Here is a 24,390-nt window from a genome sequence, read left to right as displayed (position 1 = left end):
GCTTTTTGCCCCTTGCTCCAGCCTTGTTTTTGAGCTCTCTGGTCCTTGGCCCAAGGGTTCCTTGTTTTCGTCAGGTGCTAAGTGTATCAGGCTTCATTCTGTGGTAAGTGACAGAAAATCCAAAGCAAATTGAATTAAGTTAACAAAGGGAATTTATCAGCTCACAAAACAGAAAGGTGCAGAGGCTTCAGGTGGCTTCAGGTGGGGCTGGGTTTAGGACAAACATAAGCAAGACCATTTCTCTGTTTCTGTTGTGTTGGCACCATTCTCCGGCTCCTCTTGGTGGCCTCCACAGGCTCTCTACCTCTTCTCCCTTGGTGTGGGGTTGGAGACCACAGTGTTCCAGCAGCTCAACCTCTCCACTGGTACCTAGTTTTTAAAAATCCAAGGTGCATTCTGACTGGACCAGCTTAGGTCACATGACTATTCCTGAACCAATCGCAGTGTCCAGAGAGATATGATGCACTGACTGGTTGGGACCTGAGGGAGGTGCTCCATCCAGACGCCCTCAGAGTGGGAAAGGAAGGCAGGTGCTGCCACTGGAAGAAGGTGCTGTTCTGCGGGGACAAACTAATGTTCCTATGCTCACTTCTTCCCTGTGTGGAGAAGCCAGAAGAGATGTATGACCTTTTGGAGGAGTTTGTGGGAGAGCAGCAATTTGAGTCTTTAAAGGGTATGTTTAAAAGGGGATGCTAGAGAAGATAAAGATTGGCCTGACTGGCCTTTGCTCAGGGTTTTGGTGGCCAGGAACCAGTAGTTCATGGCAGAATAGCTTTGTGGGTCAGATTCTTCCCAACTTCTTATTCAGGGATCACCTCTTTCATCTGTAAGGGCACCACTTTGAACCCTGCTCTCAGGGCAGTCTACGAAGGCTCACTATTCCTGAGGTGTCCATGGCTGAGAAGCCTGCTCCGTAGTTTCCATGGGGAGAGACACCTGACCTTAGTAGCACTGAAAACCCTTTAGCCAGGGGAAGGGAATGTCATGGTTGAGGCCCAGGAGACTTCCTCAAGTGAAGGAGAGAAGTAGTCAGAGGTGAAGTCTTTCTGGACCAACTGAAGTTGAGAAGCAGGGACTCTCCATGAGGATCCAGATGAGATCCGGAAGGCATCCAGACCAACTCCCCACTGAACACACGGGCCTCTACAGTTCCCTTAGCGTCTTTCTTCTGTTTGAGGAAGGTGGACCTGAAGGAGCCTACCATTTTCTTAGAACCACTGATTCTCTGTGATCATAAGGGCTTTATAGATGTTGGAAGTTATCTTTATACATTGGGGAAACTGAGGTCTTGGGTGGGGGGACTTGGCCCCTCTATTCACAAGTGTTTGGTCTGCCCCTCCACTCCAGAGCCCAAGCAGCCCTCTTCGGATGCTTTCCCTGTGCCGCAGTCTTTTGGTCACAGGTCACGGCCATCTCAATGGCTAGTTCTTAACCTGTTGATGCTATGGGGGAGGCAGAGCTATGAGGATCAGAGGAGAGTGAGGGGAAAAGAAGATACGGAAATACGGGAATGAGCACAAAATGTGTGCTGTTGTCACAGGAAGTGCAGCTCTAAAGCAGTGGCTGGTAGCGTGTATGAATCACTGTCACTTTTTCTTTTTAAGGTTTTTTTTTGACGTGGACCATTTTTAAAGTCTTTATTGAATTCGTTACAATATTGCTTCTGTTTTATGTTTTGGTTTTTTGGCCGCAAGGCATGTGAGATCTTAGCTCCCTGACCAGGGATCGAACCCGCACCCCCTGCACTGGAAGGCGAAGTCTTAACCACTGCTACCAGGCAAGTCCCAGAATCACTGTCACTTTTGAGAATCTGGTGGAAGAGCTCAGAACCAGCCTATTGGCTTGAGAAGTATTACTTCCAAAGGAGGCACCCTGAGAGGCCAGGTGCTTGTCGCAAGGTGCTGACATGGCTCACATGTGGTGGAGCTCCTCCCGACTTTACTTCTGAGCTGGTCTAGGAGTCAACAGAGAACTCATCTCACCACCACAATTTTTACCCTCAGCCACCATCCACCTAACTCACCAGGCCAGGCTCCTAAAGACTTGCATCAGTTTCAAGAAATCAAAAGGCTGGCGCCCCCTGAAGAAGACACTGCAGGAGTGGCAAGCCCTTGCCAGAGTAGGGGTGGTGGAGGGCTTGTCTACCCAGACTGCTGTGAGGATTGGGTGAATGCAGGAGTCCTGGAAGCAGGGGCTGGGTGGGCCTCTGGGAGTCTCTGCTTAAAGTCTAGCCACAAGATTCCAGCCCTGGCCAGGAGCAGTGTGAAATACTCCAGAGTCTGAAAAGAAGGAGGAGAGGGAGTCAGTGAGGAGAGGCCTGCGGAGCAGGACCAGGGCCAGGGAAGAAGGGTGGGGAGGCTGAGAAACCTGGAGAAGGGAAAAAGGATCGGAGACGCACAAATTGTGGAAGTGGCCGCCAAACACAGAGGGTAGAGAAAATCAGTGGGTGAACTTCTGTGCTTTAGTGGGACGCAGGTAGGCTTCAAGTTTCGGCCTCTGGAAGACACCAGGCCTCTGCCCATTGCCCAGCGCTCCCCGCCCCGACCTTGACTCCCACTCGCAACAAGTGCTGGCTGCCCGCGGAGGTCTCCCAGCGGTGCGCCAAGAGAGCTCGCGCCGAGTCCTCGAGGAACGAGGAGCGCGCGGGTGCCGACAGGGGGCGCCGGCGAGACCCCCGCCCGAACCCTCTGTGGGGCTCAGGTGGTGCGGCGCGGCCTCCGGGCGGCGGGCAGTCGGTGCCAGGCCTGCTCTGGCCCGTCGGGCTGTGCAAAACCTCGGTGGCCTCCGTGCGCACCAGTCGAGGTCCCATAGGACGCATGGAGCGTAGCGCTCCAGAGATGCACGGCTTCGGAGGGCCGCGGGCGCATCAGGCTTCCTGGTATGGAAGTGGCTCTCTGCGTCTCCCGGCCACGATCTGGACCGCACAGGGCTGGGCACCGCGGAGAGCCCCAGGGCGGTGCCCGGACGAGCGGCCCAGCTCCCTGCCTCCCCTGGCCCAGGCGGGGCCGGCGGCTCGGGGGTTAAAAGGCGACTGCCACCCCCATTCTCTTGAGGAGAAAGTGCCTTTTCTCCAAGTCCATATGGCCACTTCCTTTCGACCTGTTCGGCCCTGCTCGCCTCTTTGTCCGAGCTGTCACTTATAAAGAATCACTTGACTTACAATAACAGGTTCAAAAGACGACAGAGTATAATCAGTTGATCCACGAAGAATTGAAATAAAGAACACCCCACTGCTCCAGCTATCATTCCCATAGAGATAGTGATATCATTGATGTGATTGCGATGCTAATTTCTATACAAGAGAAAAAAAAAACCTTGTATTTTGGAATTTGTTCAAAGAGAATTTCAGACACATCAGATTGGAAAATGTGGATTGAATTCCTAAACTTTTTTGGGTAGGCAGGGGATTCTGTAAAAAACCACCACTGCAGAGATATGAACGGACTTTAAGAATCTCATAGAACTAGCTTGTTTGGGGAAATTCCGATTCTCCTGGTCCCCAAAGTCCTGAAGAGAGAGAGAGAGAGAGAGAGAGAGAGAGAGAGAGAGAGAGATTGAGGTTCTCAGGGCAGAGTCCAAGGGTGCAGGTAGTGGAGACCAGGCCGGGTGCCTACCGATGGTGCGCCTGTGGAGGGGACCACCCACAGTGAGGTGCCAAGGCCCGGTGCCCCAGGCAGCTGAGCCGCACCTGTTGCCTGAGACCCCAGTCCCTGACCGCTGCCTGGTTGCTCCTCCAGTGCGAAGTTTTCTGCACCTTGCCCCACTGTTGGACTGGTTGTTTGCAACCGAGTGGTTCCTTCCTGTAGGAAGGGGGTGGCGATGGGGAGGCTGTGTCATGCTTTTTCTGTATTTTTGCTTTTTATGTATTGTGGTGCCCTGGTTTAAACCCTCCAGTCATCTTAGGGGAACTCAGTCCGGGCAGGCTGGAACAAGTCTTACCTGAATCAATGTTTTAAGTGTCCCTGTGGCTTGACGTTTTGAATAATCAATCTGTCTCCATCATTTCTTAATCAGGCACAGCACAGGCCTCTTTCTCTCTCTCTCTCTTTCTTTCTCTCTCTCTCTCCCCCCTTCTCTCTCTTTCTCCCTCTCTCTCCCCCTCCCTTTCTCCTGCTTTACTTGTCAACTCTTCTGGATCCAGTGTTTCTGCTATTAACATGCCCCAATGTCACATGCGAGCATTTTCTTTAAAACAAGCTCCTCATTGGTGTATCTGGATACTTCTTTTATTATTATTACTGAATCTTTTTCCCCCCCATAATGACACCAGGATCATTATATAATCCCATAACAAAGAGGCTTTTGAGGCACCAGCTTTTGTCAACTCTAGGACAGAGAATCCATAATTGCATTATTCAGCTTTTTCCCCCTTCTTCCCCCTCTTCCTTGCTTCATGGAAACCCAACCTCAAGCATCACTCACATCTTTACCTTGTTACCTCGCCTTATATTATTTACCAAAGCGTTTGCCTTGAGGACCAGCATTTGCAAAGTTGCCTTAAAAAAGTTATTTTGTTTGATAATTAAGTCCTGGAGCCCACCGCGTGATGATTATTCTGGACCCATAAGGCAGAGAACCTGCGTGACGTTTTTCTCGAAGTTTAATTACCGTATGCTAATTTCCTTGCCTACTACGTGATTAATTAAAATCATATTTTCATAATCATTTGGCACTAGTATTGTTTTAGAATTATCATGATCTCCTAAATAGTGTCTGTAAATAAAGTCGCCTCTAATGGCAGGCGCGGGAGGCGAGGCTGAGGACCTCTCCGTGTTTGTATCGCGGCGATTGGCAACATAACTGCCTTATTTACATTAAATACGCCACAAGGTTACAGCGCGGATCAACGTCATTTGATCGCTGATGACTCCCTTAAACGCCCGGGCTGTGACTGATTCTCCGCGTCCCGCTGTCCACCGAGATTCACCCGGGAGTTTTTTTTTTCCCCCCCAGAAAAGAAACAGACTTTAAATAGTTTCAGGAGCAGGTAAGAATTACGCTTTTTCCTCTCGCCTTTTCCGTCTCTCTCTTCTCTCCCTCCGTGGCAATCTCTCCCTCTCGGCTGGATAAAAAATTCTTTAGTCAAAGGCAGGAATGCAAAGTAGTGACAAGCGAAGGGGCTGATATATGTCTCAGTAACGAGTCTGACAATCAGAATGTAGCTCTTGGAGAATAGATAGATTTTAATAAGTGTGTTTACATGAGCTCAAGGTCAGAAGCAAGCTGCGCTGTGTTAAATGGTTTCTTAGTTGCTAGACAGAGAGAAAAAATGGACGATCACACACCATTCTTTGTAGATTATTATATCAAGGGTTCAGTCTCTGGCTCATCAAAGCTAAATGCCGCAAGACCTATCTAGTTGCTGTGAATTATGCCAGGGCGACAATGGAGAGCGTTTTTAATGGTACAATGCATTTCACCTACCAGATAGGGGGAGGCCGAGCCGGGGATGGGGATGTCTGCTGGGGTTGGGTGATGAGTATCAATGAACGGGGCGATTCTGAAAAGAGGCAGACGAAAATCGAGCCCGCCCTGCCCCGGCTGGGCTGGGAACAGTTCGCAGGGCTCTGCCGAGTGGGCGAGCGAGGCGCGCGAGCAGGGCGCCCGTCCCCCCTCAGCCCCGGAAAATGATCAAGTCAATCATGTGGACATGTTTCATTATTCATTGAACACAATCTTTTACAACGCTCCGTTTACGTGCCCGAGTTTGCTCCCGACGCCCGCGTTTCAGTGTTTAAGGTAAGGAAAACAAAGGTGGGGGGGTCTCCGGGAGCGGCGCGGGGGTGGGGTGGGGGGCGGGGAGGGCGCGGCGGGGGGGGTGGCCCCGGCATCCGGGAGGTGGCAAAGTGAGTTTGGACTCTTGGCTTGGGCCCCCATCCCCTCCCCCTCCCCATCTCCGCGAGGCCTGCTGCCGGGTTCCTTCTCGCCCCATCGCGATTAAAAAATACGGTCTAATTAAATATCCGTGGCTGTGACGTTGGCGAGAGAAGCTGTCAGCGGGGGGGAAAAAAAGAGGAAGAAAACGAGAAAGCGGCGGCGGCCCGGCATCGAATGGCGCTAGAGAACTTCGGCGGCGAGCGGGACCCGCGCCTGGGCCGTCGCCTCCCCCGCCCGCGGTCCCGGGACCGTTACTTTGAAAAGGAGCCGCCGGGCCTCGCGCCGGCCGTGCCAGCGGGACCCCGCGCCCCGCTCCGGGCCCAGCCCGCGCCCCTCACTCGCGCGCGGCCCGCGAGCCGCTCTCGGACCCGGGAAACTTTCAAAAGGGTCTGGGGGGTGGGGGAAGTCGTATGGAGACGGGGAGGCTGGGGCCGCAGAAACTTCTGCTCAAGTGACTTTCCCCATTTTCTCCTCTGCTTGAGAATCGGGCGCCCCTCGTTCCCTTTCTTCCTTCGCTGCTCGCTGCGGAATTCCGGCCCCGCCGCCGGGGGGAGAGAGGGTAATTTGTAATTTTTTTAATCAAAGTTAGCTGATGCTTACAGTGTGTCAAACTCGCGGGCGCCAAGGGCCGCTGAGACCTGCCATTTTGTGTTTTCATTGGCCTCCTGTGCCCGGGGAGCCGGGCGAGGCCAAGGCCAGGGGCTCCGTGGGGCCGGGGTGCCAGGGTCCGAACCCGCGACCCCAGGAAAGGCCGTGGCGCCTGCCAGTGCAGGCGGCGCCCGCAGCACTGCCCCAGCCTAGCCCAGGCCCTGGGGCCAAGCCGGGGGCCAAAGATAAAAATAAAGAAATAAATAAGTAACAGGTTATGGAGAGAACTGAGCCGGCCAGCCCTGGGCTGGAAGAAATGAGGCCAATCAGAGCGAGGGAGTGCGGGCGTGGGGCCTCAGGAAGGCGGGGAGACAGAGGGTTGGGGGCGTCTGGCAAGAGTGCAATTTGGGGCAACGGAAGCTCCAGGCCAGATGTATGACTGGGGGGAAAATGTTCTTTGCTGATAAACCTTTCTGTTTGCTTCAAGACATTATTTTTTGAAGATGAAGAATTGAGGAAAACAGTCGTAGGTGGGACCGGGATGTATTTTAGGCAAAAAAAAAAAAAAAAAAAAAAAGGGGGGGGGAGGTTTTCTTTGATGATGAGTAGGAAAGTGCCCAGATCTCGACGCGCCCATCTGTTGCAGTTTTGCAAATAATTTAAAAGATAGATATCTCTATATAGATGGATGTATGTGAAGTGGAAGGTGGAAACACAGGCGCTGGGAAGTTAGGAAAAAGAAAGAAAAGGGGATTGATTGGGGCAGAGATCTGTCCCCACCCCACTCTTCTGAGGAAACTCCTGCAGGGCTTTCTTTGGGGACAGGTGGAAAGTTGTCTCTCCCCCCCCCCTTTTTCACTTCTGTATTGTGAACGTTCCTAGTGTCCGCCTCTCGGCGAACGTGCACACAACCCCCGAGTTAGGTAGAGGGTCGGACGATCGTTTGGGGATGGGTTGGGAACCGTGGAGGCTGGAGCAAGAGCGGGGGGCGAAGAGGGGCAGGGCGGGGTCCTAGCCCCGCGCGCCGGTCGCAGCCACGGCTGGGTTTTGTTTGCTGGATATTGTTATGTCTAACGAGTGCCTCACAGGAGACGTGATTTGTCAGCCGCCTTCGTTTTCACTTTAGCAGAAAATACGGCGGCTGCGCGGCGTCCTGGACTGCGGGTCCAGGCGCCCGCAGGGTCCGCTGGCGTGGGTGGGTGCGCGGGGGTGCAGGCGTGGGGGAGCGGGCGGCCGACCGGCCGCGGGTAGGGGCAGTGGGGCGGGAGGGGTGAGCGCGCGCGCGGTGCCGGCCTCGGCTGCTCCTGCGCCTTCTCCCGACAGCCGCCGCCGCTGTGCAGTTTAGCAGAAATCCGACAGGGGCCGCGTTTGCTGAGCGCATCCGGCCGCCGGGCAGCCCGAGCGGGCCGCGGGGCCAGGCTGCCGGTGTAGACGCATGGAGGGGGTTGGGGGGAGGGCAGGCGGGGAGGGGCGCGAGAAGCGGGCTGGGTCCGAGTTCTCGCCACCCCCGGTGTTCGTTGTCCGCGGTGTCCCGGGCGCGTCGGGCAGCCCCTGGAGCCCTGGCCTTGCGCCCCCGCCCCCAGCCAAGGCTTAGGTGAACTTGGTTGGGGTGGGGTGAGCGTGCGTGCGTGCGTGTGTGTATGGGGGGGGGAGGTTAGACTGGGAACGCTCTGTTTTCTTTCCCAGTTTGATATTAGCAACTGGATTTTTACTTTAAGACCGGCTTTGCTCACTGCTGGGGTTGGGAGGGGGCGATCTTTTCCCATCACTCACATCTTTGTTCATTGTTCACTGAGTGGAAGGCAGGCGACTTAAAGAGACGAAAGAGAGGAAAAAGAGAGGGAGCAAGAAGAGGGAAGAAAGAGAGGCGCGGGGAGAGCACCCCCGCCCCCGCCCGGGTCGGGTTGGATGGTGAAACAGTAAACCCGCGCACGGAGGGTCGCCGGGAAAGTGGACATTACCGCTTTAATTAACTTCGAGATGCTCCGGCGGCGGGACCTGGCGTAGCCGTGACGCGCCCCCATAAATCTGCCCGGCCCGGGGCTGCTCCGAGAACTCGTACAGTAGCGGCGTCAGACCCGACGCGCGCCTCCCAGTCCGGAGCCCATTTGCATAATTGGATCTTTTTTTTTTTTCTCTTTCTTTCTCTCTTTCTTTTTTTCCCCCCTCATTCTCCCTCCCTGAAACTTGTTTGAAAACCCAAGTGAAAACTGCGACGACCTGCACGCTCAAAAGCGAGTGCCAAGTAAGTGCCCTGCCGTGGCCTCGGTGCGCCCCGAGGTTAGCGCGCACAGCCGGCGTGCGAGGTGCCCGGACGCCGCGCGCTGCCGGGCGGGCCTCGGCCGAGGGCTGCTCGCTGGCGGGAGGACTGCAGCCGCGGGCTCCGGCGCTCCAGGCTGGCAGCTCGCACAACTTTTTTTCCCCTCTGTCTCCCCAGTTTTCGGGCCAGGTGAGGTGTTTGGACCACGCGTGTACCTGTAGCGAGACTCGGGAGGCGATTTTGGGGGCGCGGTGGAGTTGGGCATCTCGGGTCCGGGCGTGTTGTCGGTCCCCGCCGCTGTGGAGGGCAGAGCTGCTAGCGAGAGAGCGAACCGGGCCGGCTGCATCTCGCGCCGCGGTGCGAATGCAGCTCGTCGCCAAATGCCTCCCCCATTATTCTAAGGTTTGTGTCTCTGGTTGTGTGTGTGTGTGTGTGTGTGTGTGTGTGTGTGTGATCTCGTCTGTGCTTTAAAAAGAAAGAAAAGCAGGCACAACAAGAGCGGAAAGGGCTTCTCCCTTAGCTGCCTCCCCGCCCCCCCATTTCTCCAGCATCATTTATTTCTAGTGCTTGAAGGAGAGAGTGCAGGGCTTCTTCGCTAAAGACAGAGTCACCGAGAGATTGACAGTTCTGTTGGAAATGCCATAAATTCTATAACCAAAATGTAGCTGTCTTCATAAAATACTAACCCTGGCCTGTCCAGGAAAGTGATTTTATAGTATCTCAAATTAAAAATACATAATAATGTATTATTATTATTTACAGTGTTCAGAACCTGGGGGTAAAGTCGATTTTCTTGGGAGAAAAGTGTAACCCTACTTTCTGTTTGCTAGGGAACTTGCTGGCAGCTGGACCCACCAGCCTCACTGGAAGGGGCAGGGGACTCAGCTTTGGCCTGGGGAGTCGCAGGGGGGCAGCGGGCAACCTTCTGGCCTCTGCTTAGGGAGAGCCTAGGGCTTCTGGCTGAAGGCTGCCTTAGTTATGATGTCATTCTGATAGTGGAGTGCAAATGTCTCCTGATTCCACCATTAACCGCCTGGCTGATTTGCTTGGTAATGATAGCACTGACGTCCAGGACTTTGACAAATGCAGGCCTGCAGAGCCCTAGGAATTAACTTTTTCCTCCACTGAGGAGGGAGCGAGCTGCCAGAGGTCCACTCCTGGGCTCCTGCCTTTGAACTTTGCAGTGCCTGAGTCCAGACACTAATATGGATAGCAGGTCCCTAGACTGAGGGACCCCTGTTTTCCCAAAGTTTGGAAAACTTTTAGGAGGCTTCGATTTACAGAATACCCTTAAGCTAGTAACACTTGAATCCAGTTGTGACCAGGTAGAGACACTTGGATCTGATGGGTTGCTGGGACCCTAGGTCTCTCTGGGGCCATTGCATGGAAGAAGGGATTGTCACATCTGCTTCCTACCTTCAGTCCCTTAACTGTGACTTTATGTTAATATCACTGCAAGTAAACCGGATTTAGTGTGGATTTTTAAATAGTGTACAATGATTTAAGATGTCTTTTGATTTACTGTTCAAATGAAATTTACATAAATGTGATGAAAATGAACTTAACATCTGGGCATATGAAAAAAGGTTAGTACCTCATATGTCATCTGCAGAGAAAGTCTCTAAAATGCTTTCACCCTAAACTGGGTTCGGGGAAACAGTTCCTGGAGACATAAATGGTAATTATGGAAAACCTGGAGAAAGCGCTTTCAATAAATTTGCATTCTCTTGGACCACTGCTCTGAAAACCCATCTTGGCCTGTGCCTGGAGTGCTTAACTTCTGAGCAGGCTTGAGATCTCACAACTCAGCAAGTTAACTGCTGGCTGGGGCTGTCTTCTGGTTCAAGCTGGAGGCCAGTAACCTCCGTTATGGGAGAGGACAGGGAGGTGGCCAGGATGTGCAGCCCTACTAACCACAGTTGCCCACTGGGCGCTGAAGGCGGTGCTGAAATGTGGAATCATTTACCTGCTGAGCACCAAAAAGCTGATGGATTAGGGTGTCTGCTCTGCCTTAGGTAACCAAAGAAATTTCCGTCAGGTCAGACCTATAAAATGCACGAGCCCATTCAGACGAACTCTGAACTCTGTCTCAGTTTTGAGCAAGAGGAGCTTATCTCTGGAGTAAGGAAATCAGAGTTAAAAAACCTTCCCCAAACGTGGTTGCCTTTTGCTCAAAAGTTGGCTGTGAATGGCACAGGTGTTTTTAAAGTGCCTTGAATGGAGGGAAGAAAGACAGCAATGATGCTCATGAGAATATAGATGAACTTAGTTTTTTTTTTCTTTTTTTTTTTTTTTTAAGAAGAGGATCATAAAAGAAGAAAGCAAATAGATTTATTTTTCCAGTTTGAATGAGGACAATTATAGCTTTTTAACGTCTTTGGATTTAGTGTTTTTAATAAGCCTTTTAAGTAAGCTGAAATATCAGCTTGCATTTTGTTCTCAGCATTATTTAAAGTGAGACTTGACGCAAGTTTAAAAACAGAAGTGAGCTTTTTGTAGGTCAGCTTTTGTCCATGCTGAGGACAGGAGTCCCCCACAAAACCTCTGCCAGGACCCAGAGCAGGTGAGAGTGCTCAGTCCTGCTTCATCCTGTCTCCAGATGAGACAGATTTGGGCTGGAAGGATGCTGGCAGTCAGGTGACCTGATGCCATCTCCCAGGCTGTGAAAGCTGGATTTTGGAGTCTAAAAGCAAAATACAAGTTCACTGACGTGGGAGAGACTCATCTTTGCTAGTAGGAACTTGTGAGCTGAGGAGCTTTCTTGGTGAAGCCGTGCCTGCCATGCACACTGGCCTGCCTCCTCCAGGACGTGTCCCCTTCCAGGACGTGCCCCCTTCCAGGACGTGTCATGGCAGGACAGCAGAGGGATTGGAGGGAAAGGAGCAGTCCCAGGGCAAGATGGGGATGGAGGGTCTGGCTGGTGGGGCTCACTGTGTGTTTTACCTGGTTGTGTGGTACCTGGTTGGGAGCTGTTGAGAGAGAGGCCTTTTATCAAGGCGAGGGTTGATTGCTCAGGCCTGGATTGTCTGGGCCACTCTTGGTGGCATTGAGCGCCCTTAGAGGGTGAGAGCCAAGCTAAGCTAGGGAGTCATGTGTGCAGTTAAATCAAGCTAAGCCAGGGAGTGGCCCACCAGGGTCTTGATTGTGGTGATGCTAGTGTGTGTGTGAGCGTGTGAGAGTGTATGACACTTGTGCACGTGTGTGCATGTGCTGGGGAGGGTGTTCCTGCTAGAAGCAGCTGTTATGAGATGATTTCCTATTTACTCAGAGTGTACTACCCAGGGTAGATTAGTGAGTTTGTCAATGTATGTGCACAGTGGAGGGGTCGGGGCTAAAAGAGCTGAAGGAATCACAAAGTGGAGGGGGACATATATACTCAGAAGATGGACCCTAAAGAATGCAGGTCACCTTTCCTAGATTTTATATATATATATATATATATATATAATTTCCCCCCCTGCTCCCCCTCAATGAAGGCAGACATGGATGGAAGCCACCTCACAAAGGTGGGCCACTCAGCAGGCCACCTGGCTTGGGCACCAGCAGTGCCTGGGTGGGAGTGGGGACTTCCCGACCAGTTATGCCATCATCAGGCTTCTGTTGACCATCTGCCACTGGGCTTCGTGGTGCAGAGATCGGGGCTGGTTTTGTGGGCTCTGTTGGCTGCTTGAGGATACCACCCGCTCAACTTTCCCTTTAAAAAATCATTGTAGATCTTTGGTTTCTCTTATATTGGGGTTTTTGCTTCTACAGAGGGCATTGAGCACTTGGCTTTTCACAGCCTTTGAGTATGCTGGAGGTCAGGTTTATCTGCCCTAAGAGACAAGATCCAGGTGAGGCCTTTGGTGGAACTTGCCAGACTAGCCTGAACATTGTTTCTCTAGACCAGGGTTTCTCAACTGTGACACTAGGGATGTTACCCATTTGTTGTAGAGTCTGTCCTGTGTGTTGTAGGATGTTTAGCAACATCCCCGACCTCTACCCACTAGATGCCAGTAGCTCCCCTGAGTTGTGACAATCAAACATGTCTCCAGACATTTCCGTACATCCCCTGGGGGAAAATCAGGCTCATTTCCCACACCTTCTATGTGCCAGGGAGGTCTGACCCCCTGGGAGTACACAGGCTGGTGGGGAGACACACATGTCCTAGTGCCCTGAGACATCAGGGCCTGCCTGTACCAAATGGGGGCAGACCTAGGGGTCCAAGAGGAGGGAGAATGTCCATAGTAGAAGAATACCTGGGTGGAGGGTATCTGGAGAGAAGGCGTGAGGCTCGACTTTGACAGTTTTTATATCAGTTACACACTGAAAATGGCCCTGCCAGTAAGAACTGTGTTTCTGGGCTCCCTGACTGTGATATGCAAACCAAGAAGTGGAAAGCAACAGTTCTCAGGCTCTGAGTTGAGGCTGGGCATCCTGCTGACAGGATGATGACAGTGGCTTATTTTTGTGCACTTACTATGCGGTAGGCATGGGTTCTAAGCACTCGACTTGTTTAATCCTTACAACCAATCCCTCTATGAGCAGGTACTATATTTGTCCCAAATTTCAGGAAGGGAATCTCAGACACTGAGAGAGGGGAGTGGAGGGTCCAGGATCAGAACCCATCCAGTCTGCCTCTGGAGTTGGCACGCTCAATCCCTCTCCTGCTCAGAACACCTCCCTTGATCCATGGCCAGCTGCCCTTCCTGGGGGCACACTCACTGCAAAACCTCTGAGATTTCCATCATTGACCCGATCAGCTCATCCACAGCCTCCTGACACCAAGTAGAGAAGGTCCAGGGCATCCAAGTCCTTTTTGAGGGACACAGACCTCCAGGTGGGGCCTCCAGATGGGTAGTGACAGGAAGGTCATTCAGATGCTTCGAAGGCATTAGGAGATGCAGGAAGGAAGATCAGTTTGTAGGATCCCCCCTCCTCTACCTACCTATTCTTGCTCTGTAGTTTTACAGTGAGAAAATTGTGCCATTTTGACACAGGAAAGATGATCACCGTAGGCTTGAGTTGACATTAACCTGAACGTTTTATATCAAGGCATTACAGCTTTGATTACCTGTGCTGTGTTTAGCTGGTCTTTGATTACTGAGGTAGGCTTGTCTATTGCTCTCTCTCTCTCCTTCTCTCTCTCTGACTCTCTGCCAGCTAGTTCTTTAGCCGGGAGGCTGGTCTGCCAGCTCCCCAGGGCTTCATTCCATACCTCACCCTGTCCATCCATTTGGGACCATCATCCCCCTTCACGATCTTTTAGCCTTTGGTTTTTTGTTATCAAATACACATTCACCCATACACATAGACAGGATGAAGTAACACTCTTTAGGTTGTAAAAGCCAACCCACAGAGTCCCTAACATTGAGATTAATCATAGAAATGCCCATGCAGCCTTAATTACAATGATGTTCTCACTTGCACGTCTGAGGTTCCAAAATAATTCCTATAGATTTGTATGGGATTTTGGCTCATGGAAGGGTTAGACCGTAGGGTTCTCAGTGAATATTTATGCCCGTAGTTTCCAAGTGCCTGAGGAGGCGAGGTCTGGGGCACCTCTGTGTAGGTGTGTAGAGGTGGCCAGAACATCGGCACCTGCAATGGCTGCTGTTGGATGCTTGCCTCATGCCAGACTCTGCGCTCTGCGCCTTGGATGCATGGTCTTATATATAGTCCTTTTAACAACACAGTGAAGGGCATCCCTTGGTGCAATTTCACCAGTGGGCAAACTGGGAGTTGTGGCAACTTGTTGCAGCCACAAGCTCCAGCATGGCGGAGCCAGGATTTGAAGGCAGCCTCATTAGCCTGGGAGCTCACACTGCTGACCGTGCCTGCACTCCTGCTTCCCCGTGCAGTACTCAGAGAGGACTGTGAACACAATCATCCTTCCCTGTCACAGTGACTCGCCTTTCACATGAAAGTTAAAAATGTAAACCAGGGCTTCCCTGGTGGCTCAGTGGTTGAGAGTCTGCCTGCCGATGCAGGGGACACGGGTTCGTGCCCCGGTCTGGGAAGATCCCACATGCCGCGGAGCGGCTGGGCCCGTGAGCCATGGCCGCTGAGCCTGCGCGTCCGGAGCCTGTGCTCAGCAAAGGGAGAGGCCACAGCAGTGAGAGGCCCGCGTACTGCAAAAAAAAAAAAAAAAAAAAAAATGTAAACCAGAACTTGCTACTTGGAGAACATATGCATTGTTGTAAATTTGTTTCCAAGAGGGAGAAAATATTTGGAAACTGTATCAGCTAAACTGCATCAACTATAGAGAAGCAAACAGATCACAGGCCACATAGATATTATGTATGGAATATAATTGCTTTGAATAGCTTGATTATTTAATTTTATCTTTCAAAATATCTGGAAACACTTATTCCTTATTGGCTAGAGAAAAAAGTGGCACAAACATGTTTTTTGTCTTTAAAAAATTTTTTAAATTCTCTATTAAAATCTATTAAAGTCAAGTCAGGCAAAGCCTTCCAAATTATTACAGAAAGGCTGTCATTTCCATGAAGCCTATTGAAGGGGGTGGGAAATCTTATCGAAATTACAGCTAAAGTGCTTTAATTATTTTGCATCCTCGGCCAGGGCTCGCAGTTTGGGGGTTGTAATCTATTGATGCCAAGTGGCTATTTCAGCAGCCTTAAATTTGCACCGAGCAGAGAGCATATCACTGATGAAACATGGCTGGATCTGGCAGTTAAACTCAGTGCAGGATTCCCGCAGCATCTGAGAAACTTTATTCACAAATGTTTTCCACCTGACAGAGGGTCAGTGCTGGCGGGTGGCAATCCCGCTCCGATAGCCCAAGAAGAGTTCAAAAGGTGGAAAAGTGCAGAATGTGGGAATGTGGGGAGGGAGAAAAGCAGCCACATGCCGACATGAAAGGATTTCATCTGTGCAGCCGAAACTCCCTGATGGTGGAGGGCTGCCTCTGTGCTGGTCCCCACAGCCACTAGGTCTCCCCGAGTCCTCCCGGCCACTCTGAGCCATCGGAAGCCCAGCCCTGCCAGGAGCTCTCGTGGACTTTGGAGGCACCATTTCTGAAGCAAAACACCAGACACCCTGTCTGCAATTCTTTTCTGAGATCATTGATTTGACAACTTAATATCTATTTTCTGTGTGTTTTTTGTTTCATTCCTCCCCCCAACCCCCGCCCATTTCCTCCTTTTCAGCTGTTTCACCCTTTGCACATGAATTCTGAAAGTATTAAAAAAGCCTTTGTTGAAGTTTGGTGGGGGGGGGGGCGTCAGAATTTTAGTCCCATTTAAAATTCTCATCTAACATATTTTGGAGGCAGAAGAAATACAGGTAAGATGATACGAACATTTGCGTCATCTAAAAATGTATTGATTAAGGCTGTAAGGTGGCAGTTTCCCCTTTAATAACTGCTGCCGCCCCAAGGAAGACACAGTGGCTTTCTGAGTGACAAATGATGGGCTCCTCCAGGATCTGGTCATCTGATTGGCATTTCCCGTGACAATGCTTCTGTGATGTAACGAGTGGTGATACGCCTGTCTTTTGGGGGTCTGTGCATGCCGTGCCTGTTGGCATGTTTATTCTTTAGCGATGGCTGTCTGGTGAGGTCAAGTAATATACTGCAGATATAGAGTATGTACCATTTTCAAAACGCTTCCGGAAGAACTGGCTGCATTTTGACATGCCGCCCTTTTATCTCAGTGATACCAGCAACTTGATCCTCGCATTTCCCCCCCTGTCTCAAAAGGTTGACAGGAGTTAGATCCGTGTGAGATGTGTTTTTCAGGAGCCTGGCTGCTCAGGTGACAAATACCAGGCCCATGTGTGGATCTTGGGGACAACGGGGGTCTGCTGTTCTGAAAACTTTCTCTCCCTTTGCATGATAATATTGCTCCGATAAAAATCATGTCATTTTTGTGTGTGATCTCCAAATACCACCTTCAATAAAATAATTTGTTCATTGGTCTAAAGAAGGAGTGGTTTCCAGCTGCTTCATTCCTTGGGACAGACTTTCCAGTTAGAATCCGTCTCTTTGACTCACTTCTGCTAGAGGCTGGCCTCCTGTGGAGGTCATTGTGAAGGGGCCCAGCAACCTGGGGAGGCTGGGCCTGGAGCACTTATTTCTCCAGGAATCAGGGCTGAGCAATGAGAATTCTAATACGATAATTTGTGCTTAAATGTGCAGATATTTGTGCTTGCCCACCTCCATCTCGAAGGCAGGCGAATGGAATTGTTGCTGCACTGGGGAGCTGGGGGCCCCTCCTCTGATTAATTTCTATCATCAGCCAACTGTTAACCCTTAGGTTAACACAAGGAAACTTTGTGCTCCTTTCTATTTCCTGTATCATTGCTCCAGAAGGAGTGTTTATGGGGGAATTCTTTGTGTGCATTTTATTTGCTAATTAAATTTTTACAGTGGTTACATAGTACATGCTTTGCTTGATATATCAATATCTGTAAGTTAGTTTTTTTTACATTATTTAACTTTTAGGGGTGTCCCCTCCTTCATTTCATGATTAAGATGCTTATTTAATTGAGCTGGAAACACCAAGTTTGTAAATGAGGAAGAGCCAGAAGCATTTTTTTGTTTTTGTTTTTAAGCAGTGTAACATAGTGATAAAGAACTCAGGACCAGTCAAATGGGTCCAGGCTCGACACCCAGCTCCACCACTTACAAGCTGTTTGAGAGCAGGGCATTTTCTGTCTTTAAGCCTCAGTTTTCTCATCGGTAGAATTGGAATAATTTTTCTTCCCTAACTGAGTCATCAGGATTAAAAGAGAAAATGATTAATTAATGATCCCAGAGACCAGCTATTCTACAAATGGCCAGCTAATATTATTACTTGTATTATACATTTTGTTAAATATTTTAGGAATGTAAACCCTACCCCAAACTATAGCCATCAATCATTTGCAGAGCCTAGTGAAGTGTCATTCCTCCTTTGTTTCCCTGGCTGGTCTTTAGAGTTATTTACCTGGGGATCAATAAGTATCAGCTGATTGATTTCCTATATGTTTCAGAAGATGCATTTTAAAGGGTCAGCTGAGTTTGTGGAAGGGTACAGTGGGGGAGGGGGGTAGGGTTTAAGTATTTACTAAACAAACATTCTCATTCCAATCCATCAAATGTTAACACTGTGTTTCCAGGACGGACACACACACACACACACACACACACACAGCCCATACCACATACTGGTTGCGGAATCTTGGTGGGCCTTGCTCTTCATCTTTGCCCTGAACCCAAGCCAAAGGTCCCAAGGAGACACTGCTGTCATTCATTCATTTGTTCATTCATTCATTCACTCAATCTTTTACAAAATATGCATTAAATGTATTCTGTGTCCTAGGCAGATTAGTGGTGTGAAGGAGAGCAGAATCACTTTTGGTCTGTTATACCAGGACAAAAGCACAAGTGCAAGCAGTGAAGATGATGCCTTAGGATCCAGGTTCCAGATTTAACACACACACACACACACACACACACACACATATCAGAGGCTTACCTAATTTGCGTACTTGAATACACTCACTAGCTGATTTCAAGGGAGCCAAATGCTTGCGCACGAAGTATAAAATTAATGAGTTGAACTTGTGGCCATTGCATTCAAGATGAGTCACCCAAGACAGAGGTGGGGAGTTGAACATAACTCTTTTACTTTTCCCTGCAGGGGAAAGGGTGGAATTCTGGGTTGGCTGTTCCTCACTGGAGGGGATCCTGAATCTACGACAAAATCAACATGTCAGTCATCCTTGGAAAGTACCCTAGTGATGCAGGGAATTTGAAACCAAGATCAGGTCCTGTAAATAAACATCTAGCATCTATTGAGTGCTTATTATATAGGTGACCTTGGGCTTTAAAATGCAAGATATCATTTAATTTAATCCTTAGGACACTCTGCTTTTTGAGGCATATCCACGTAGTGTGACTTGCCCAAGGTCACGTAGCTGGTAGATGGCATTGCTGGGATTTCTCTGAATGGACCTGTGCCTGTGACTGGTGGGCTGCATGTACCCTTTGGACTGGGGCTCTGGGACACCTGGCCTGGACCTTCTCTGGAAGTGGGATTTTCTAGAACACATACAGCAGTTGGAGAGTCGAGGCTTCTGAGCCTCATGAACCATTCCTCTTCTTCAGGTGGAGTAGTATGCAGTGGAGCAGAGCCCTTGGCAGGGGGCGGGGGCTGCTTTCCTGTCACACTCCTCCCTTCATACCACTCTGGGCAGTGTCGCCATGCTCTGCAGTTTGTTCTCTCAGATTTGTCCATCCTGCAGATATTCACTGTGCTAGGTGCTGGGGACACAGCAGTGGACCTGGCATCCATGGTTCCTACAGCTCTAGAGGGAGTCACAAGAGAGACACGGTATTTATCATTTCCACTGTGACCATGAATACTGAAGGAAGAGGACAGAGGGCTGTGGGGAAGTGCCTCTTCAACTAGGTGGTCAGTGCTGTTCTTGGAGGATTAAAGGTGAGAAGGAACCAGTAAAGCAAGGGGTAGGGAAAACTTCCAGGCAGAGGGAACAGCATGTGCAAAGGCCCTGAGGTTGGAAGGATCTCGATGGGTTGAGGAGAAGAAAGAAGGCCAGGGTGGCTGGAGCTGGGTATGCACTGCTCCCCCAAAGAACAGTGCAGTCTTCTTTCTTTACCTGGGGAAGGAGACTTCTTCCAGCTGGGGCCACCCCTCAGTTTGCTGTGAGCACGGCCTGTTGAGGGACACTTCTGTTGGAGGGTGTCTGCTGGAGGCTGTGGCCTTCTCTGCCATCCAAAGTCAATGTCCTCCTTCCAAGTGGCCTTTCCCTCCTACCCTCCGTCTGTTCTTCTCTCTATACAATTCATTCATTCATTCCACAGATATCCAGTGAACATCTACTCTGCGCCAGGCACGAAGTGCGTATAAAGTTAGTTGCAAAGACAAAACTTATGTAAGCTCTCTTACATTTTAGGTTCTGTTGAGATTCACAAGTGCTTCTGTGATGTCTGGCTCCCCGCTTCCCCTCCACCCCAACTCTAGGGGGTGTCCCCTGACTACATAGTTCTCTTGTACTTTGTTTGGTTAGACTTGTTTATACTTCATGCAGTCTCAGAGCAGAGAGGATAAAGCTTGAGTTTGCACCAGCATCTCAGAGTTCCCCTTTCTTTCCTGTGCATGGCCACGGTGGTTACATGCTTCCCTCCATCCCTTCCCACCCTTGTTCCTGAGTGTGCACCCATGTCAGGCAGTGTGCAGAGTGCTGGGGTGATGAGGGACAATGTCACCACAGGGCCTCTGCCTCCATGGAGACACCTCAAGTTTGTACTTGATTCAGGTGTCTTGGGTTTTTTGAGGAGGTTCTCACCTCCCAGCTCATTCTGGGGGTCGTGAACACCTTCCCCTTTCAGGAAAGGGACAGTGTGGCAGGACAACTAGGTACTTGTTTATGTCGCCTATAAGTCCAAAGAGGAGTTTTTGCTGTAGAACTTGAAGGTATACATTTACATGCCTGGTCCTTTTGATTCATTACTTACATGATTACATTGGTAACTTTTAAATTTAATTTAGTTTAATTTTTTAGTGGAAAATGAAGTATGTCCTGGCTCTTTGGATACTGAACTTTTTTTCTCTTCATTTGTTTTTAAATGGTTAAGTAACTTTCATTAAATAACTGTAAACATTCCAGATCATCCTGCATATATATATTTCACATCATCATAACTTTGATGTAAAATATTAAAATGTACATGCCTCAAAAGAAAAATTATGGAAACAAATGTGTGACTTATTACACTTTCAGAAAAGTTGCTTAAATATTTCCCCTTCCTTAGCAAAAATCTCTGATGAATTAAGAGAAAAAGCATTTAAGCGCACTATAAAAAATAATTCTTTAGAATAAAGGAACAGACCTTGGTAAGTGGTATTCCCCCATTTTATCTATTCAGCTCTGTGAGTATATGTTGGCTATTGTCCACTCATATTCATGCTGATACAGCTTACTTTATAATAAAGTAAGCTGTATCAGCATGAATATAATCATTTTAATTTCTAAGCTTTAGTTGGACTATTTTATTCAAGTATATAAATATAGCTCTAAATTTCTATATACTTTATGAAATTTGAAACAACAATTCTTCCTTTTCCTTTTAAGAAATATTTCAGTCTATAGTAAAATTGTCTGGGAAGCATTTGGTATTTTATTTTGGTCTCTGTCATGCCTTTCCATGTGATTGTTCTATATTAATCTTGAAAAGTGACATAAGATTTCTTTTCCATAATAAATAGCAAATACTGTAATAATAACAAATGATAACTCTAATGAAAAAATTATATTTTTCTCCAACTAATAGAAGAGTGCCAACAATAGGTAGGATAAAATAAAATCAATATTTTGACACTGCTCTATTATGTCTGGCTCATTAATTTGGAGAAAACTTCTCTCTTCAATCCTAAATCACAAAGTGTCAACAAATAGTAGTTTTAATGTCTACTTTCATTCCAGTGCATTTAATGCTTTGCAAGTTATTTTTGGAGGAAAACGATTTTTGATTCTGCAGATGTATAGAGATTGCATTGTGTAGGTTTTTGTCTTAGGGAACAATGAAAAAGTTTTGCCATGTACTTTGTATTCAAGAGATAGTTCATTCCAAATTCCAGTTCAGCACAATACTATATGGTTTTCATATAAATGAATATGTATGTATGCATATCTGTATATGAATATATATGTATATGTGTGTATATACACATATATCTATATGTGTATATACATGTATATGTATGTATGTGTATACATGTATCATTGTCCTATTTTATTTTCCTCACAAACACACATACACACACACACACACACTCTTTTTTTTTTTTGGCCATGGGCCCCGGCAGGAAAAGCACCAAGTCCTAACCACTGGACCGCCAGCGAATGCACCCCATCACACACACAGTCTTAAAGGCCATGCTCATTCATGTTCATTAATTTCACCCAAAGTTTCGCGTAGCTTCCTCTTCTTTTAGAAGAATCTAGCATTTCTGATTTCCGAGTAGCAATTGTCAGTTGATTAAGGTCAATGCTAGCACTTATTCAGGCTCCTATTGACTGGGGCCACGTGATACGAGGGATTGATCCACCTTAGACACAGGCTTGCTAATTTTCCATTGTAATGGTACTTTTCACCTAGTCCATTCTTCCTTACCCCATGTCTTTCACTTAAGAACACTCCATCCCGCCCCCCAGGTCCTGTGCTGTTATATTAATGCAGAATTACATCTCTCACTTGTGCAAAAAGTATTTGTATCACCACTGCCTGTCCTCCTTTGTTTTCTGGAGATCACAAAAGCCTGGGATTTAGACTAGCAGATAATAACATACAGTGCAAATTATTGATGCTGTTTTAATTGTCTTATTGACAATTCACTTGAACTTGGAGAAGCATGCTAATATTTATCATCCTGTGAACTCATGTGCATTTTCTTGACTAAAGCCATAATTACAGAAGAATTTCAAAACTCAGATGTCTGCCTGCAGTGGCCTCACCTTTCCTCTATTTGGACAAAGGCTTCCAGACTGCTGCATCGAGGGAGAGCTCTCATCGTTCACTGCCCCATAAGCGTCAGTGTCCTCCAGACGCCTCTCGCTCTAGGGGGTATCTGGCTAATTAACACCTTGACTAGCACCTGCCCAGGAGAGGAGGCGGCGATAGCACCCACCTGAGCGGTGGTAAAGAGGGCCGTGCCCATCCAGCCTCAGGGTTGCCCAGAGGTTTCTGTTTTTGGAAGAGACAGGTGTTTCTTTCCTTTTGGGAAATGCCCATAAAGAACATTAAAAGATTTAGAACAGGCTGAAGCTGAAATTGAGGCCACTGAGCTGACGAGGAGGTAAAAATCCAGTTGAGGAGGGTTTTGACAAGCTCGTGTTGCTGGCTGGAGCCATCATGGCCTTGCCCCGTACCTTGCTCTCCCCATCTCCCCTCTGCTGCCCATCATCCGCTGGGCTCTGCCCCCTGGCCCTCCCTCCGTTCCTTGGGCATGCTAGGCTTGATCACACTTGAGGCCTTTGACGTGGCTATTTCCTCTGCCTGGAACCCTCTCGTCTGCACCCTTCACCTGGTCTCTTCTGCTTATCCCTCAGGTCCCACCAAAGGCCACCTCTTCAGAGAGGGTTTTCCTGGCTTCCCTCTTCTTCTACACCACATTGCTCACCTCCCAGCTCACGGTCCTATTTTATTTTCTTCACGGGATTTATCTTAATTGATTGCATCGAGTGTTAGCATGCATTCTGTCTACCTCCCTCCTCTAGAACTAGACTCCCCAAGGCCAGGGCCCCTTCAGGCTCCTTGATGACTCTCCTTCCAGCACCTAGAACAGTGGCTTGCATAAGGCAGCCAATTAACAAATGTTTTTTGAAAGGCTGCTACTTTCCCAAAGGAAAATATGTGTTTGGGAGTTTATCCATGATCTTTGAGAACGATGTCATGTCATCCCATGATGCGCCCTTTTTTCCTGGTTAGAGATGGAAGCTGCAGCTTGGCTTTCTCCGAACTACCAAGAGGTTGCCATGAGGGAGATTTAGAAGGGTGGTTGTCTCTAGATAGAAAGTATGTCAGTGTTACTGCCAAGTTTCTCCCCCTTGTGGGGCATTGCTCAGTCGAGTGTGTTTCCTCGGGCTTGTGTTGTGGCCATGGAGGCCTCTTCTCTCAAGCCATTCCCCTACCCGGGCCATCTCGTCTGAGGTTGGCCACGCAGTCTCCACCATGGCCTCTCCCTTGACATCAGTACCTTGGGCACGGAGAGCCCTCATCGGGGTCTTTGTCTCTGCTGAGAGCCAGCTGTGTGGGGCCCTGATTAACACGGATAGAGTCGTTAGCGGCTCTGCGTTCACGTCTTTGGCAGCACTTGATGGGGGTCCCTGGGCAGAGGAGCCATGGGGCCTGGAGAAGATGCCATCTTGACTCCCTGATTGGTGAGGCGCTCATCTGAATGATGAGTGAGGTGGAGCCACCCCACTGGCTTCAACGAGACACTCGAATCACAGAGCGTGATTGCAGAAGGGGAGAGAGGACTTTAAACCTATGTCACACCCTGTTGCCCAAGTGACTGCCATCTTGGGGAGCTTTGTGATGCTCGTGCGACGTGCAGAATCTATTTTCTGAAAGTGTTGGAGATGCTTGTCTCCTCCCTCCAACAAGTCAACAGCAACTGAGAATTCCACAGAAAAATAAAAGATGGGGATGAATCTGGGAAGGACTGTCCCACAAGTCTCCGTTTCCACCTGTTTGTCCCACAGAATTCTTCCACTGTATAAAATTTCTCCCTTTGACCCATGTTATTGGTTTACTCTGAGCTACATGGAGTATCTTCTTCCCATGCGCATCTTTTCTCCTCTACTAGATTGCAGGCTCCCTGAGGACAGAATTCTCCTTTTCTTCCCTTGGTGTGTCAGTGCCTTACCAGCCACTAACTGTCCCCCACCCTCACCCCACAGGGTGTCTGGAACCTGTCGGAGGGGTTCGGGATAAGAGAGGGAAGTAATAAAACCTTAATAAAGAATTAGGAATGTGGGTCTTTTGAAATGGTTTAGAATAATTTCCCAGTGAATCGTTTGTGATTTGATAGACTCTTGTACTAAAAACTATTTGCTATCTAGTTGGCTGCTTTTTTCTTTTTCATGCAATGATTTAGGAAGTCTGCTAATTACTTAAAAACAATAAAGATCATAAGACTCTACAAGGGAGGCTT

At 48.9% G+C, this 24,390-nt stretch overlaps 1 protein-coding gene across 8 annotated transcripts in view; it reads left to right on the top strand.

Moving 5' to 3' along the window:
- The first annotated feature begins 4,830 nt into the window (after positions 1–4,830).
- ZNF536 (zinc finger protein 536) overlaps positions 4,831–24,390 on the top strand; it is a 418,630-nt gene continuing 399,070 nt past the window's right edge. For 6 of the 8 annotated variants that reach the window (XM_060288594.1, XM_060288590.1, XM_060288593.1 and 3 more), the window contains exon 1: positions 5,522–5,739. The gene's annotated coding sequence lies outside the window, so the exon portion shown is untranslated. Of the gene's footprint in view, positions 4,988–5,521; positions 5,740–8,158; positions 8,711–24,390 lie in introns of those variants that run through there. The other 2 variants (XM_060288591.1, XM_060288592.2) reach the window with 2 other exon arrangements.

The sequence above is a fragment of the Globicephala melas genome, chromosome 19 (genome assembly GCF_963455315.2).
Source record: "Globicephala melas chromosome 19, mGloMel1.2, whole genome shotgun sequence".
Classification (NCBI taxonomy): domain Eukaryota; kingdom Metazoa; phylum Chordata; class Mammalia; order Artiodactyla; family Delphinidae; genus Globicephala; species Globicephala melas.
Note: the sequence above shows the minus strand (reverse complement) of the source record. Positions and strands in the feature narration are given on the sequence as shown.